Source organism: Aethalodelphis obliquidens, unplaced genomic scaffold, assembly GCF_003676395.1.
Source record: "Aethalodelphis obliquidens isolate GAN/ISIS:26980383/991018 unplaced genomic scaffold, ASM367639v1 scaffold16, whole genome shotgun sequence".
Taxonomy (NCBI): domain Eukaryota; kingdom Metazoa; phylum Chordata; class Mammalia; order Artiodactyla; family Delphinidae; genus Aethalodelphis; species Aethalodelphis obliquidens.
The window spans coordinates 33,803,611-33,821,692 of NW_020837960.1; the positions used below are offsets into that span (position 1 = coordinate 33,803,611).

The 18,082-nt window shown below is 42.7% G+C and overlaps 1 long non-coding RNA gene across 1 annotated transcript; it reads left to right on the top strand.

Moving 5' to 3' along the window:
- Positions 1 to 278: 278 nt before the first annotated feature.
- Positions 279 to 17,959, top strand: LOC113625800 (uncharacterized). The gene is made up of 3 exons (XR_003434873.1): positions 279 to 327; positions 2,100 to 2,230; positions 17,058 to 17,959. It is a non-coding gene; the product is annotated as an uncharacterized LOC113625800 (long non-coding RNA).
- Positions 17,960 to 18,082: the final 123 nt, after the last annotated feature.

Genomic DNA, 18,082 nt, shown 5'->3' on the forward strand with positions numbered 1-18,082 from the left:
AAGGGTCTCCTTCAGGGAAGACACAGCCACCTTCGGCTCATTATACAACACTTGAGCTGGGAGTCTGAGTACCTGAGCTCACCCTTTTCTTCCACTACTTTGTCCAGCAACTAGTCGATCTCATTATGTTCATTAGTTTTTCCACAATGCTTGCAAATATTTACAGTAGCCAGGACATGGAAGCAACCTAAATGTCCATCAACAGAGGGATGGGTAAAGAAGATGTGGCACATCTATACAGTGGAATATTACTCAGCCATGAAAAAGAACGAAACTATGCCATTTGCAGCAGCATGGATGGACCTAGAGATTGTCATACAGAGTGAAGTAAGTCAGACAGAGAAAAACGAATATCATATAACATTGCTTATTTGTGGAATCTAGGAAAATGATACGAATGAACTTACTTGCAAAGCAGAAACAGAGTCACAGATGTCGGAAACAAACTTACAGTTACCAAGGAGGGAAGGGAGGTGGGATGAACTGGGAGATTGGGATTGACATATACACACTGCTATGTGTAAAATAGATAAGTAATGAGAACCTACTGCATAGCGTAGGGGACTCTACTCAGTGCTCTGTGGTGACCTAGAAGGGAAGGACATCCAAACTGGAGTGGATATATGTGTACCTATAACTGATTCACTTTGCTGCACAGCAGAAAGTAGCACAACGTTGTAGAGCAACTGTACTCAATATCAATTAATACAAAATAAAAGAGATTGCAGAGGAAGAGCATGCTCACAAATATCATATACACAGTCATCTGCCTCCTTGCTTCTCACAGGCGATCTGTTAGGAGTATCCAATGGATATATTTTGTGCGTCTCGATCGCCAGGTCACACCATGGACCATTGGTAAACTGTACTACTGGAACTAGAGTCATTAGAGTCTTTATATAATTAGATTAGGGGCCAATTCTAGAAACTGCAGACCAATTCAGAAAACTCATCTTTAATACTCTGCTCCTCTAGAGCCACTCTTGGCACCAAAATCTATCAGTCAGGGTTCTCCAGAGAAACAGAACCAATAGGGTAGGTGGAGAGAAACAGAGACCGAGAGACCTTAAGGAATTGGCTCCGTGACTGTCTGCACTCAGCAAGCTGGCAGCCAGAGACAGCCGACAGGACAGCTGCAGCTGTGTCCCAAGGCTTGAGAAGAGGGGAGGTCATGCTCTAAATCTAGTCCAAATCCTGTGGCCTGGGAACAGAGAGATGGTGTAAGTTGCATTCTGAGTCCTGGTCCCAAGACAGGTGAGGACCAGCATCCCAGGCTGAAGACAGTCAGGCGGAGATGGAACACTCCCTCGCTCGGCCTCTGTGTTTTCGCCGGGCCTTCAGTGCCTTGACTGAGACCCCGCTTCACTGGGGGCAGGGCACCTTCACTGGGGACGGGGGCTATATCTGCTGTACTCAGACTGCCGGTTCCAATACCAACCTTGTCCAGAAACACCCTTCAAGACACACTCAGAATAATGTGTAACCAAATATCTGGGCACCCCATAATCCAGAGAAGCTGGTATGTTAAATTAGCCATCACAGCCTAGTTTCCACTCCTCCAACCCTTCCGTGATGTTAAAAGCACCTAGTTCCTAGTACTGAATCCTGTATCACTGAGCGTCCTCATAAGACATTCAGTAACTGGATGACGTTTTAATAAAAGTACTATTTTAAAGGATGAAGGGAAACTACAAGGTGGAGGGAAACCACAGAGGAGAATGTCATGTAGAGCCAGGGACTGAGTGTGCCCTGAGGACGCCAGCGGGGTGGTACCCGACCCGGAGGGAGAAAGCTGAACGAGAGGCTTCGAGGTGGAACTGTGGCCTTTGGTCAAGGGACTCAGCTGAACCACAGTGACCCCACGGGGATGTTTCCACTTCACTTTCCTTCCTCCCTAGTGTTGTCAAGTTTAGCAAACAGAAAAAAAGACACCTAGCTCATTTTGAGTTTCAGTTAAACAACGAATGATATTTTAGCATAAATGTGTTCCAAACCTTGCCTGGTGCATACTTACACTAAAAAATTTTTCATTGCTTATCTGAAATCCAAGTTTAACTGGACATCCATATCTTATCTAGCAACATTATTCTTCCCTCCAGTTTCCTTCCAGACTCAACTGGAGGTCAGAAGGCACAGGAGCCTGTGTGGTGTGGTCCATGCACGTGCACCTTCGCAGATCAGAGGGCAAAATGGAAGAAAGTGGAGAATGGGTGTGGGGAGACAAATACACGTAGGTAACAATCCTCTCCTGATTAGAATACCTGAGGGGCAGCTGTTGTCTGCATCAAACTCTGAACGATAAACCCTTTATTAGGTTGAGAAACTTTCTTTTTTTTTTAGGCCTTTATTTTTCCATGGCAGCTTTAGGTTTACAGCAAAATTAAGAGGAAGGCACAGAGAGTTCCCATAGACCCGCCCCCGCCACGTGTATCATCCACGGATACCAACATTTCCCACTGTAGGGATACATTTGTTACGGTTGATGAACCTACATTGACACGTCATAATCACCCTAAACCCATAGTTTACTGTAGGGTTCATTCTTGGAGTTGTACGTTCTATGGGTTTATAAACATGTATAATTATAGTATCACACAGAGTATTTTCACTGCCCTAAAAGTCTTCTGTGCTCTGGTTATTCATCCCTCTCCCCACACAACCCCTGGCAACCACTGATCTTTTCGTTTTGTTGTCTCCGTAGCCTTGCCTTTTTCAGAATGTCATAATGGTGGAATCATATTGCATGAAGCCTTCTCAGATTGGGTGCTTTCTCTTCATAACTTACATTTAAGTTTCCTCCATGCCTTTTCATGACATCATAGCTCGTTTTTCACACTAATATTACACTGGATGCACCACAGTTTATTCATCCACTCACCTACTGAAGGACATGTTAGTTGTTTCAAGTTTGGCAATTATGAAGGAAGCTGCTATAAACATCTGTGTGCAGGTTTTTGCATGGACGTAAGTTTTCAGCTCATTTGGGTCATTACCAAGGAGCATGGTTACTGGATCATATGGTAAGAGTAGGTTTAGTTTTTTAGAAACTGCCGAACTGTCTTCCAAAGTGACTGCACTGGGGCTTCCCTGGTGGCGCAGTGGTTGAGAATCCTCCTGCCAATGCAGGGGACACGGGTTCGAGCCCTGGTCCGGGAAGATCCCACATGCTGCGGAGCAACTAAGCCCGTGCGCCACAACTGCTGAAGCCCGCGCACCACAACTACTGGAGCCCACATGCTTAGAGCCCGTGCTCCACAACAGGAGAAGACACCACAGTGAGAAGCCCGTGCACCACAATGAAGAGTAGCCCCCGCTCGCCGGAACTATGGAAAGCCCGCGCGCAGCAACAAAGACCCAACACAGCCAAAAATAAGTAAATAAATAAATTTATTTAAAAAAAAAAAAGTGGCTGCACCATTGTGCGTTCCCACCAGCAGTGAGTGAGAGTTCCTGCTGCTCCACACCCTCCAGCATTTGGTGTTGTCAGTGTTCCAGATTTTGGCCATTCTAGTAGGGGTGGTATCGTATTGCTATTTTTATTTGCATTCCCATAATGACATATAATGTGGAGCATCTTCTCATATGCTTATTTGCCATCTGAATATCTTCTTTGATGAGGTGTCTGTTAAGGTCTTTGGCCCATTTTTTAAATCAGGTTGTGTGTTTTCTTTCTCTTTTAAAAAAATACTTTATTTATTTATTTTTGGTTGCGTCGGGTCTTAGTTGCAGCACGTGGGCTCTTCCTTGTGGCGCATGGACTTCTCTTTAGTTGTGGCTCACAGGCTCAGTAGTTGTGGTGCTCAGGCTTAGTTTCCCTGCAGCATGTGGGATCTTAGTTCCTTGACCAGGGCTTGAACCTGGGTCCCCTGCATTGGAAGGCAGATTCTTAACCACTGGACCACCAGGGAAGTCCCTTTATTTATTTATTTATTTATTATTACTATTATATTTTATAATTTTATTTTATTTTTGGCTGCATTGGGTCTTTGTTGCTACACGTGGGGGCTACTCTTCGTTGTGGTGCGCGGGCTTCTCCTTGTGGTGGCGTCTCTTGTTGTGGAGCACAGGCTCTAGGTGTGCAGGCTTCAGTAGTTGTGGCTCGCAGGCTCTAGAGTGCAGGCTCAGTAGTTGTGACACATGGGCTTAGTTGCTCTGTGGCATGTGGGCTCTTCTCAGACCAGGGATTGAACCTGTGTCCCTTGCATTGGAAGGTGGATTCTTAACCAATGGACCACAAGGGAAGTCCCCCCCCCCTTTTTTTTTTTTTAAATATAGTTGATTTACAATGTGTCAGATAGGTTGTGTGTTTTCTTATTGTTCTGTTTTGAAGAGTCCTTTGTACATCTTGGCTAACAGTCCTTTATGAGGCACACCTTTTGCAAATATTTTCTCCCAGTCTGTGGCTTGTCTTCTTGTTCTCCTGCCACTGTCTTTCCCAGAGCACAAGTTTTTCATTTTAATGGAATCAATCCACTTTATCTTTGATGTCTCTCAAGGACGGTGCCTTTGGTGTTATACCTAAAGAGTCATTTCCATACCCAAGGTCAGCTGAGTTTTCTGCTATGTTATCTCCTAGAAGTTTTATAGTTTGGCATTTTACGTTTAGGCCTGTGATCTATGTTGAGTTAATTTTTGTGAAGAGTGTAAGTTCTGTATCGAGATTCTTTTTTGTATGTGGATGTCCAGTTATTTGAGCACCCTCTGTTGAAGGGATTATCTTTGCTCCATTGTATTGTCTTTGTTCCTTTGTCAACGATCAGTTGATCTATACCCATGAGGGTCTATTTCTGGGCTGTCTATTCTTTTCCATTGATCTATTTGTCTATTATTTCACCAATACCACAGTGTCTTGATTACTGTAAATTTATGGTAAGTCTGGTAGTGAGGTAGCATCAGTCCTCCAACTTTGTTCTTCTTCAGTATTGTGTTGACTCTTCTAGGCCTTTTCCCTCTCCTCATAAACTTAAAAATCAGTTTGTCCATATCGACAAAATAGCTTGCTAGGATGTTGGTTGGGATGCCATTGAATCTATAGATCAAGTTGGGAAAACTGACATGGTGACAATATTGAGTCTTTCTATCGGTGAACATGGGCTATCTCTCCATTTATTTAGTTCTTCTCAGATTTCATTTATTAGAGGTTTGTAGTTTTCCTCATATAGATCTTGTACATATTTTGTTAAATTTATATGTAAGTATTTAATTTTGTTTTTTGGGTTTTTTAATAGATCTTTATTGGAGTATAATTGCTTCACAATACAGTGTTAATTTCTGTTGCACAACAAAGCGAATCAGCCATTTGCATACACATGTCCCCATATCCCCTCCCTCTTGAGCCTCCCTCCCACCCTCCCTATCCCACCCCTCTAGGTCATCGCAAAGCACCAAGCCAATCTCCCTGTGCTATGCTGCTGCTTCCCACCAGCCAACTATTTTACATTCAGTAATGTATATATGTTGATGCTACTCTCACTTTGCCCCAGCTTCACCCTCCCACCCCATGTCACCAAGTCCATTCTCTATGTCTACCTCTTTATTTTCCTGCCCTGCAACTTTTTTTTTTTTTAGATTCCATATATATGCATTAGCATACAGTATTTGTTTTTCTCTGACTTACTTCACTCTCTATGACAGACTCTAGGTCCATCCACCTCACTACAAATAACTCAATTTCATCTCTTTTTATGGCTGAGCAATATTCCACTGTATATATGTGCCACATCTTCTTCATCTATTCATCTGTTGATAGACATCTAGGTTGGTTCCATGTCCTGGCTATTGTAAATAGTGCTGCAGTGAACACTGTGGTGCATGTCTCATTTTGAATTATGGTTTTCTTGGGGTATATACCCAGCAGTGGGATTGCTGGGTCACAGGGTAGTTCTGTTTTTAGTTTTTTTAAGGAACCTCCATACTGTTTCCCATAGTGATTGTATCAGTTTACATTCCTACCGACAGTGCAGGAAGGTTCCCTTTTCGCCACACCCTTTCCATCATTTACTGTTTCTAGCTTTTTTGATAATGGCCATTCTGATTGGCATGAGGTGATACCTCATTGTAGTTCTGATTTGCATTTCTCTAATAATTAGTGATGTTGAGCATCTTTTCATGTGCCTCTTGGCCATCTGTATGTCTTCCTTGGTGAAATGTCTATTTAGGTCTTCTGCCCATTTTTTAACTGGATTGTTTGTTTTTTTTGATAGTGAGCTCCATGAGCTGTTTGCATATTTTGGAGATTAATCCTTTGTCTGTTGTTTCATTTGCAAATATTTTCTCCCATTCTGAGGGTTGTCTTTTTGTCTTGTTTATGGTTTCCTTTGCTGTGCAAAAGCTTTTAAGTTTAATTAAGTCCCATTTGTTTATGTTACTCTAATAGGTGGGTCAAAAAAGATCTTGCTGTGGTTTATGTCAAAGAGTGTTTTTCCTGTGTTTTCCTCTAAGAGTTTTATAGTGTCTGGTCTTACATTTAGGTCTTTAATCCATTTGGAGTTTATTTTTGTGTATGGTGTTAGGGAGTGTTCTAATTTCATTTTTTACATGTAGCTGTCCAGTTTTCCCAACTCCACTTATTTATTTATTTATTTATTTTTATAAATTTATTTATTTACTTATTTTTGGCTGTGTTGGCTCCCCGCCGCTGTGCACGGGCTCCCTCCAGCTGTGGCGAGCAGGGGCCACCCCCCGCCGCGGCGCACGGGCCCCCCACCGCGGCGGCCTCCCCTACTGCGGATCATGGGCTCCAGGCGTGCAGGCCTCAGCAGCCGTGGCACACGGGCTCAGCAGCTGTGGCCCACAGTCTCCAGAGCTCAGGCTCAGCAGTTGTGGTGCATGGGCCCAGCCGCTCCGCGGCATGTGGGATCCCCCCAGGCCAGGGCCCAAACCCGCGTCCCCCACACCGGCAGGCAGACTCCCAACCACTGCGCCACCAGGGAAGCCCTCCCAACACCACTTATTGAAGAGGCTGTCTTTTCTCCATTGTATGTTCTTGCTTCCTTTGTCATAAATTTGGTGTCCATATGTGCGTGGGTTTATCTCTGGGCATTCTATCCTGTACCATTTATCTATATTTCTGGTTTTGTGCCAGTACCATACTGTCTTGATTACTGTAGCTTTGTGGTATAGTTTGAAGTCAGGGAGCCTGATTCCTCCAATTCCGTTTTTCTTTCTCAAGATTGCTTTAGCTATTCGGGGTCTTTTGTGTTTCCATATGAATTGTAAGATTTTTTTTGTTCTAATTCTGTGAAGAATGCCATTGGTAGTTTGATAGGGATTGCATTGAATCTGTAGATTGCTTTGGGTAGTATAGTCATTTTCACAATATTGATTCTTCTAATCCAAGAGCATGGTATATCTCTCCATCTGTTTATGTCATCTTTGTTTCTTTCATCAGTGTTTTATAGTTTTCTGAGTACAAGTCTTTTGCCTCCTCAGGCAGGTTTATTCCTAGGTATTTTATTCTTTTTGTTGCAACGGTAAATGGGAGTGTTTCCTTAATTTCTCTTTCTGATTTTTTGTTGTTGGTGTATAGGAATGCAAGAGATTTCTGTGCATTAATTTTGTATCCTGCAACCTTACCAAATTCATTCATTAATGAATTAATGCTTAATTGATTAATTCTAGTAGTTTTCTGGTGGCATCTCTAGGATTTTCTATGTATAGTGTATAGTATCATGTCATCCTCAAAAAGTGACAGTTTTATTTCTTCTTTTCCAATTTGTATTCCTTTTATTTCTTTTTCTTCTCTGATTGCTGTGGCTAGGAACTCCAAAACTATGTTGAATAAGAGTGGCGAGAGTGGACATCCTTGTCTTGTTCCTGATCCTAGTGGAAATGCTTTCAGTTTTTCACCACTGAGTATGATGCTCGCTGTGGGTTTGTCATAATATGGCCTTTATTATGTTGAAGTAGGTTCCCTCTATGCCCATTTTCTGGAGAGTTTTTATCATAAATGGGTGTTGAATTTTGTCAAAAGCTTTTTCTGCATCTTTTCAGATGATCATATGTTTTTTATTCCTTAATTTGTTAATGTGGTGTATCACATTGATTGATTTGCATATACTGAAGAATCCTTGCCTCCCTGGGATAAATCCCACTTAATCATGGTGTATGATCCTTTTAATGTGCTGTTGGATTCTGTTTGCTAGTATTTTGTTCAGGATTTTTGCATTTATGTTCATCAGTAATATTGGTCTATAATTTTATTTTTTTGTGATATCTTTTTCTGGTTCTGGTATCAGGGTGGTGGTGGCTTTGTAGAATTAATCTGGGAGTGTTGCTTCCTCCCTCTGCAATTTTTTGGAAGAGTTTGAGAAGGGTCAGTGTTAGCTCTTCCCTAAATGTTTGACAGAATTCACCTGTGAAGCCACCTGGTCCTGGACTTTTGTTTGTTGGAAGATTTTTAATTACGGTTTCAATTTCATTACTTGTGATAGGTCTGTTTATATTTTCTAATTCTTCCTGGTTCAGTCTTGGAAAATTGTACCTTTCCAAGAATTTGTCCATTTCTTTGTGATTGTCCATTCTATTGGCATATAGTTGTTTGTAGTAGTCTCCTATAATCCTTTGTTTTCCTGCAGTATCAGTTGTGATTTCTCCTTTTTCATTTCTAATTTTATTGATTTGAGTCCTCTCCCTCTTTTTCTTGATGAGTCTGGCTAAAGGTTTATTAATTTTGTTTATCTTCTCAAAGAGCCAGCTTTTAGTTTTATTGATCTTTGCTATTGTTTTGTTTCTATTTCATTTATTCTGCTCTGATCTTCTATGATTTCTTTCCTTCTACTGACTTTGGGCTTTATTTGTTCTCTTTTCTCTAATTGTTTTAAGTGTAGGGTTAGATTGTTTATTTGAGATTTTTCTTGTTTCTTGAGGTGAGATTGAATTGCTATAAACTTCCCTCTTAGAACTGTTTTTGCTGCAGCCCATAGGTTTTGGGTCTTCCTGTTTTCATTGTCATTTGTTTCTATGTATTTTTTTATTTCTTCTTTGATTTCTTCAGTGATCTCTTGGTTATTTAGTAGCACACTATTTAGCCTCCATATATTTGTGTTTTTTGCAGTTTTTTTCCTGTAATTGATGTCCAATCTCATAGCATTGTGGTCAGAAAAGATGCTTGATACAATTTCAATTTTCTTAAATTTTCCAAGGCTTGATTTGTGACCCAATATGTGGTCTATCCTGGAGAATGTTCCATGTGCACTTGAGAAGAAAGTGTATTCTACCATTTTTGGGTGGAATGTTCTATAAATATCTATTAGATCTATCTGGTCTATTGTGTCATTTAAAGCTTGTGTTTCCTTATTTATTTTCTGCTTGGATGACATGTCCACTGGTGTAAGTGGGGTGTTGAAGTCCCCTACTCTTATTGTATTACTGTTGATTTCTTCTTTCATTGTTGTTAGCATTTGCCTCATGTTTTAGGGTGCTCCTATGTTAGGTACATAAACATTTATAATTGTTGTATCGCCTTCTTGGATTGATCCTTTGATCATTATGTGGTGTCCCTCCTTATCTCTTGTAACAGTCTTTATTTTAAAGTCTATTTTATCTGATATGAGTGATGCTACTGCAGCTTTCTTTTGATTTCCATTTTCATGGAATATCTTTTTCCATCCCTTCACCTTCAGTCTGTATGTGTTCCTAGGTCTGAAGTGGGTCTCTTGTAGACAGCATATATATGGGTCTTGTTTTTGTATCAATTCAGCCAGTCTTTGTCTTATGGTTGGAGCATTTAATCCATTTACATTAAAGGTTATTATCGATATGTATGTTCCTATTACCATTTTCTTAATTGTTTTGGGTTTGTTTTTGTGGGTCTTTTTCTTCTCTTGTGTTTCCCGCTTAGAGAAGTTTCTTTAGCATTTGTTGTAAAGCTGGTTTGGTGGTGCTGAATTCTCTTAGCTCTTGTTTGTCTGAAAAGCTTTTGACTTCTCCATCAAATCTGAATGAGATCCTTGCTGGGTAGAGCAATCTTGGTTGTAGGTTTTTCTCTTTCATCACTTTAAGTATATTCTGCCACTCTCTTCTGGCCTGCAGAGTTTCCACTGAGAAATCAGCTGCTAACCTTATGGAGATTACTTCGTATGTTATTTTTTGTTTTTCCCTTGCTGCTTTTAATATTTTTTCTTTGAATTTAATCTTTGTTAGTTTGATTAATATGTGTATTGGTGTGTTGCTCCTAGGGTTTATCCTGTATGGGACTCTTTGCTTCCTGGACTTGGGTGACTATTTCCTTTCCCATGTTAGGGAAGTTTTCAACTATAATCTCTTCAAATATTTTCTCAGACCATTCATTTTCCTCTTCTTCTTCTGGGACCCCTATAATTCGAATGTTGGTGTGTTTATGTTGTCCCAGAGCTCTCTGAGACTGTCTTCAATTCTTTTCATTCTTTTTTTCTTTATTCTGCTCCTTGGCAGTTATTTCCACCATTCTGTCTTCCTGCTCACTTATTCATTCTTCTGCCTCAGTTATTTTAATATTGATTCCTTCTAGAGTATTTTTTAAATTTATTTATTTTATTTATCTATTTTTGGCTGCATTTGGCCTTCGTTGATGTGCACGGGCTTCCTCTAGTTGTGGCAAGTGGGAGTTACTCTTCATTGTGGTGCACGGGCTTCTCATTGAAGTGGCATTTCTTGTTGTGGAGCACAGGCTCTAGGCACACGGGTTTCAGTAGTTGTGGCATGCGGGCTCAGTAGTTGTGGCTCACGGGCTCTAGAGTGCAGGCTCAATAGTTGTGGCGCATGGGCTTAGTTGCTCCACGGCATGTGGGATCTTCCCGGACCAGGGCTTGAACCCCTGTCCCCTGCATTGGCAGGCAGATTCTTAACCACTGCGCCACCAGGGAAGCCCTAGAGTAATTTTAATTTCAGTTATTGTGTTGTTCATCTCTGTTTGTTTGTTCTTTAGTTCTTCTAGATCTTTGTTAAACATTTCCTGTATTTTCTCAATCTGTGCTTCCATTCTATTTCCGAGATTCTGGATCGTCTTTACTATCATTACTCTGAATTCGTTTTCAGGTAGATTGCCTATTTCCTCTTCATTTATTTGGCCCTGTAGGTTTTTATCTTGCTCTTTCATCTGTGACATATTTTTTTGCCGTCTCTCTTTTTTTTTTTAATGAGTAGGATTGTGTCCCTGTTTTACTGTTTGTTTGGCCTGAGGCTTCCAACACTGGAGTTTGTAGGCTGTTGGGTAGAGCTGGGTCTTGGTGCTGAGATGAGGAACTCTGTGAAACCTCACTCCAATGAATATTCCCTGGGGTCTGAGGTTCTCTGTTAGTCCAGTGGTTTGAACTTGGAGGTACCACCACAGGAGCTTCCCCCCAACCTCGGGCTCGCGAATCAAGATCCCGCAAGCCATGTGGGGTGGCAAAAAAAAAAAGAGAGAAAAATAACAAAGTAAAAAACCAAAATTAGACTAGGAAACTAACAGATATGTTAGAAAGAATGTAAAAATAAAAATATAGATGAATCAACAACCAGAAGGTACATCAGTACCACAATAGTAAAAAAGAGGAGGAGGGAAAGGAAAAAAAGAAAAAAAAAATGGTGGGGGGAAGGCCTTGGCTGTGGAGGGCGGGGCCTAAGGAAGGGCAAGGTTTGGGCAGTGGGCGGGGCCAATGCTCAGGGCCCACAGGGCTGGAAAAAGCCCTGGGAGCTATGGGGGCTGGGACTTAGGCTCAAGGAACAGAAGGGGCCCAGGCGTGCCCCCCACCCTGGTCTCAGAGGGCAGGGACCTCACCTGGGAGCCCAGCAGGCTTCCTGGGCTCAAGTGCTCAGCGCAGATGCCCTCCTCTCCTCTCCTGCTTCTCCGGTCTGGGGTCTGGGAGGGTCCCTCCTACCTGCCTCTCCTGATCTCCCTGGCCTCAGGGGCGCTGACCTTGTCTGGCTTCCATTTCTCCTCCACCCTCTGTCTCCCTACGTCCTACCAGTTCACTTGGGGGTTCCTCCCATCTCCTTGGGGGTCAGAGTCCCCCACCAGCGGCCGGCAGACACCCTAGTTGTGGGGAGACCTAACTCCACGTCTTCCCACACTGCCATCTTGACTCCACCCCCTAAGTATCTAATTTTGAAGGGTGCTAATGTAAGTGGTATTTTGTTTTTAATTTAAAATTCCACCGGTTCACTGCTGACATATAGGATAGCAAATGACCTTGTATCCTGCAACTTTGCTATAATGACTTTTTTTTTCTTTCTTTTTTTTGGCCACATGGCATGTGGGATCTTAGTTCCCTGACCGAGGATCAAACCCGTGCCCCCTGCAGTGGAAGCTCAGAGTCTTAACCACTGGACCACCAGGAAATTCCCCAAAATATTTCTTTTTAATCCGTTGAAATGATTGTATGGTTTTTCTTCTTAAATTGATTCCATTTATTGACTGTGTTAGGCACTTTTCTAGGAGCTCAGGGTACACTAATCAACAAAATATAAAAATTCCCACCTCCTTGGCCCCTTGAAGGGCAAGGAGGGGACGCTTCCTGTTTCTTCCCAGCTGAGGGACCATGGCCAGACCCTGGCAGACTACATGGCTCCTGCTGGCCATTCCGGTGACCTGGTACCTCATTTATGGAGCAAGAAAGAAAACCTTTATGAGTGTCCAGTAGTGTCTGCAACAGAAAGTAATGTGACAATCACAGTGTCTTTTGTGACCAACAAGTAGAACAGGGAAATGCCAAGTAGCTTCCATGTGGTTCATGTCCTTTTGCTCCAGAAGCAGCAGACTTCTGATCACATGGAGTCCCCCCTTTACACCGAGATGTGGGGACCACCTGTCAAAAGCTGGAGATACTAACTGTCTTTCAAGAAGGAGAGCTTCACAGCAAGTCTAGTGCTACTTTTCAGTGTTTTTTTACTTTGGTTTGGAAAGTACAAAATTCTGAACAAACATTGCAACAGTGACAGCTAGCACTCCTGGAGCCCTCCAGTGGTTACTGTGTTTGAGGGTGTCCTGTAATGAGCAGTAATTCCCAGTAGAGTTTATAAATGTTTGTTGACACATACAGAAATAAAAATGCCTGCTGTCCTACTTTGTAGAGACACAAAGTAGAATAGAGGTGACCCGGGCTGGGGTGGAGGGAACGGTCTGTCATCGCTCAGTAGGGACAGAGTTTCTGTTTGGAACGAAGAAAAAGTTCTGGAGGTGGATTGTGATGATGGTCACACAAGAATATGGAGGTACCTAGTACCCCTGAACTGTGCAGTTAAAAATGATTAAGATAGGGGACTTCCCTGGCGGTCTCAGCGCTTTCACTGCTGAGGGCCTGGGTTCAATCCCTGGTCGGGGAACTAAGATCCTGCAAGCCACATGGCACAGCCAAAAGAGAAACAAACAAACAGAAACATGGATCCCCTTGGTAAAAAAAAAAAAAAAAAGAAAGAAAGAAAACAGCAATGAGATGCCACTATACACCTGTGAGAACAGCCAAAATCCAGAACACTGAGGAACCCAAATGCCAGCAAACGCTGTTGAGGCTGTGCCGCTACAGGAACCTTCACCCGCGGCCCGTCGGGATGCAAACAGCACACCTGCTGTGCGAGACAGCCCGGCAGTTGTCTTGGTCTTTTCCTGCTGCTGCAACAGAATAAAGTAGACTTATAAACAACACAATTTTTTTTTCTCCCGGTTCTTGAGGCTGAAAGATCCAAGATCAAGGCACCAGCAGATATGGTGTTTGGGGGCGGCCCTTCCTGATTCAAAGCCAGAGGTCTTCTCACTGTGTCCTCACAAGGTAGACGGGGTCCCTTCTGTGGGGACAGTGATCCCCTTCGCGCGGGCCCCATCCTCGTGACCTAACGACCTTCCAAAGCCCCACCTTCTAACACAGAGCTAACTACATTTTTTTTTTTTTTTTTTTTGCGGTACGCGGGCCTCTCACTGCCGTGGCCTCTCCCGTTGCGGAGCACAGGCTCCGGACGCACAGGCTCAGCGGCCATGGCTTACGGGCCCAGCCGCTCTGCGGCATGTGGGATCTTCCTGGACCGGGGCACGAACCCGTGTCCCCTGCATCGGCAGGCGGACTCTCAACCACTGCGCCACCAGGGAAGCCCAGAGCTAACTACACTTTTATCATAGGACCCAACAAATGCTCTCCTTGGCATTTACCCAAATGAGTTGGAAACTTATGTCCACACAGAAACCTGAACAAAAACATTTATAGCGGCTTTATTCATAGCTGCTAAAGCTGAAAACTTGTCTTTCAGTAGATGAGTGGACAAACTGTGGTACATCCATACTGTGGAATGTTCTCAGTGCTGAAAAGAAATGAGCTATGAAACCATGAAAAGACATGGAGAAAACCTAAGTGCATATTGCTAAGTGAGAGAAGCTGATCTGAAAAACCACACGCAGTGTGATTCCAACCATGTGACCTCCTGGAAAAGACAAAACTATGGAGACAGTGAAAAGATCAGTGGCTGCCAGGTGGAGCACAGAGGACTTTTAGGGCAGTGCAACTCTTCTGCTTTATTCTAATGGTGGATACGTGTCATACAGGCACCAAAACCCACAGAACGTGCAACACCAGGAATGACCCCGAGTGTACACTGTAGACTCTGGGGATGAGGACGTCTTAGTGTAGATTTACTTGTTGTAATAAAGGTCCCGCTTTGTTTCATGGTGTCCATAGTGCAGAAGGCCTGTGGGCTCAGGGAGCACATGGGAAATGTCTGTATTTTCTGCTCAGTTGTGCTGTGAACCTAAAACTGCTCTGAGAAATAAAGTCTATCAACAAACACACACACGGTGGTTCCTCAAAAGCTAAACAGAGAATTACCTTGTGGCCCAGTCATTGGCCTCCCAGGTATGTATCCAGAAGAATTGAAAACAGGGATTTAAAGAGATAGTTGGACACTAAGTTACAATATTATTCACAGAAGGCAGAAACAACCCTAAGGTCCATGAGTAGTCGATGGATAGACAAAATGTGGTCCATCCACACGATGGAATATTTTTCAGCCACAAAAGGGAAGGCAGTTCTGTACATGTTACAACACGAACCTTGAAAATGTGCTCAGTGAAACAAGCCAGACACAAAAGGACAAGTATTTCACGAGTCCAGTCACATGGACCACCTAGAATAGTCACGTTCGTCGAGACAGAAAGGAAAATCGTGGTTACCAGGGACGAGGGAAGAACAAAACTGAGAGTTATTGCTAAGTGGGTGTTGGGTTTCTGTTTGGGATGATGAAGAATTTGGAAAGGGATGGTGGTGATGACTGCACAACATTGTGAATGTAATTAATGCCACTGCACTGTACACTTGACATGATGAAAGTGGCAAATCTTAAGTTAAATATATTTTACCACAAATTTTTTAAAAGGGCAAAAGCACCACCTATTTCTCAAATTAGGGAAGATAAAATTCCCACACAAATAATACTGAGCATCTGTCAAAATTTTACTTGAATCATTAATGTGGATTTATATGAACAGTGATAAAAGGGATGCTGTCATGTGACTGCTAGATTGTATGTAAAATCAGTGCAAAATAAAACCAGAACCTTCGGGGTTATAGTCTTTACTAGTCAGGAAAAATTTATCACATTGTGTTATCCAGCTCAGGCTGCTGAAACCGAAGACCACAGTCTGGGTGGCTAACACAACAGACATTTATTCGTTCACAGTTTTGGAAGCTGGAAGCCAGAGACCAGGGTACCATCAGGATGGGTGCATGGTGAAGTCTGTCCTCCTGGCTTGCAGTGGCCGCCTTCTCACCGTGTCCACACCAGGCCTCCTTGCTCTCCTGCCCCTTCCTGCTCTCGTGAGGCCATCAGGCCTACCGGGCCGAGGCCCTGCCCAGTGACCTCACCTCACCTTCATTCCCTCCTTAGAGGCCCCACCTCCAAACAGTCACACAGGGGGTCAGGACTTCAACAGAACTTGGTGGGGGACACAATTCAGTCCATGGCACACATCTTACTAGTTTTTTACAAGTTCTCCTTTTTTTTGGGGGGGGGGGGGCGAACATGCTACGTGGCTTGCGGGATCTCAATTCCCCGACCAGGGATTGAACCCAGGCCCTCGGCAGTGAAAGCCTGGAGTCCTAATCCCTGGACCACCAGGGAATTCCCAGGTTAATTTTTTTGGGGCTGCTTTGGGTCTTCATTGCTGCACCTGGGCTTTCTCTATTTGCGGCGAGTGGGGGCTGCTCTTCCTTACGGTGCACGGGCTTCTCACTGCGGTGGCTTCCCTTGTTGCGCAGCTCAGGCGCTAGGTGCGCGGGCTTCAGTGGTTGTGGCACGTGGCCCCTCATCATCTGTAAACAGCAATTTGTTATATTGCCGGAAGTAGAAGACACTAAGGCTAGCTCGTTAGAAAGTGCTAGAGCCAGATATTGTTATGTAATCACCTTTTTTTGTTTCCAAATTTTGGAAGATTTTCCTAAACAAAATAGATTATGGACATCTCTCCAGGTTAATTGATAAAGCTCTAATTCATTTTGATAGCTGAACGACTAATCCACAGTGCAAATGTTCTACAAATAATCTATTCCCCAATTATGGACTGACAGGGTTTTCTTCCAACTTTTTAGCACTGCAGGTGATGTGCTTTTATATCTTTGTGTATATATTTCTTGATATTGAAGCTCCAATTCCTATAAGATGGGTCCCAAGCAGGAATATCTAAACCAAGGGAAATAGATATTCTCATTTAAATGCTATGGCCACATCTCTTCATGAAGTTTGACAGTTTTAGGTGTGGTCCTGTACATATTTCTAACCTCGTTACGTCAAAACAACCCTAACAAGGGAGTTCCCTGGCGGTCCAGTGGTTAAGTCTCTGCGCTTCCACCGCCGGGGGCACAGGTTTAATCCCTTGTCGGGGAACTAAGATTCCACATGCCAAATGGCGTGACCTAAAACAAACAAAACCCTAACGAGATTAAAAATGCTGATATCCTGTTGACAGCTGTTGACATCCCATGAAAAGATGACAAGTATATTTCATGCCATGAACTTAATAACAAAGACTGCTCAAGCTCTGAAAATATAACCATATCTCTTTTGGTTTAGAGAAAATGTTAGTATTTTTCTGTTTTTTTTTTTTTTTTTAAAAAAAGCTCACACAGAACAACTAGGATGAAGAAAACAAAAATCCTCAGATGATATCTACAACCAAATTAGATGGTACAGCAACCCCAAGATCTCCAAAACACGAGCAGACAGCAGCGAGCCACCTAACGCTGCAAGAGGCAAATGGTATCAGCATGTGTGCCAGAGGGAGCAAGAGGAAGAAACAGCCCCAGAGAAAAGCAAAATCCCCAAAGACCAGTCGGTATTCCCAGGAAGGCCTGTGAGCCAACTTGAGAGCAGAATCTGAAACACCAGCGTTTTGTACCACGTGTTGTCAGTAAGATACAAAGGTGCTGAAAGAGACTGCCCCGCCAAACTCTCAAAACTAACCAGCCTAGTCTCTCTTCCTAGGAGTGTTAAAGATTTAAGCAGCTCAGGATCTAAGGAGGAAAATGAAAAAGAGAGTCCAGATAAAACAGGGTGGATTGCGAGGCAGTCCTTTTAGTCTCAGGTCAGCGGCCTTTTATTATTTAACTTTTCATAGAGGCAACAGAAGATGGCGCCATAGAGCTGTAAAGTCAGGAAAACAAATTACACCTCCCACCTTAAAGTTTGGGAAACTATTATAATGTAAGAATAAATAACTGAAACAGATCCATGCTGAATCTTACATAAGATTAATATTTTTTAAAAATAGAGAGTAAGAAACCAGATAAGTTCCCTAAAGAAAATAAAAGGAAGACATGCTTACAAAACAGACAGAAACAATGGCCTAGTGTTTCAAAACTAGTTAAAAGACATTAAAAATTATAAAGAATTGAAAAAACAATGTAAATAAGAACCAGAGAAAATCAGGGATGAAGTAACATAATTCAGAAAAGAAACATTTCAGGACCTTCTCTCGTGGTGCAGTGGTTAAGAATCTGCCTGCCAATGCAGGGGATACAGGTTTGAGCCCTGGTCCGGGAAGATCCCACATGCCATGGAGCAGCTATATATATATATATATATATATATAAAATTCAAGAAAATTTTGTACCAAAATTTAAAAATTGAAAGGACAACACTCTGC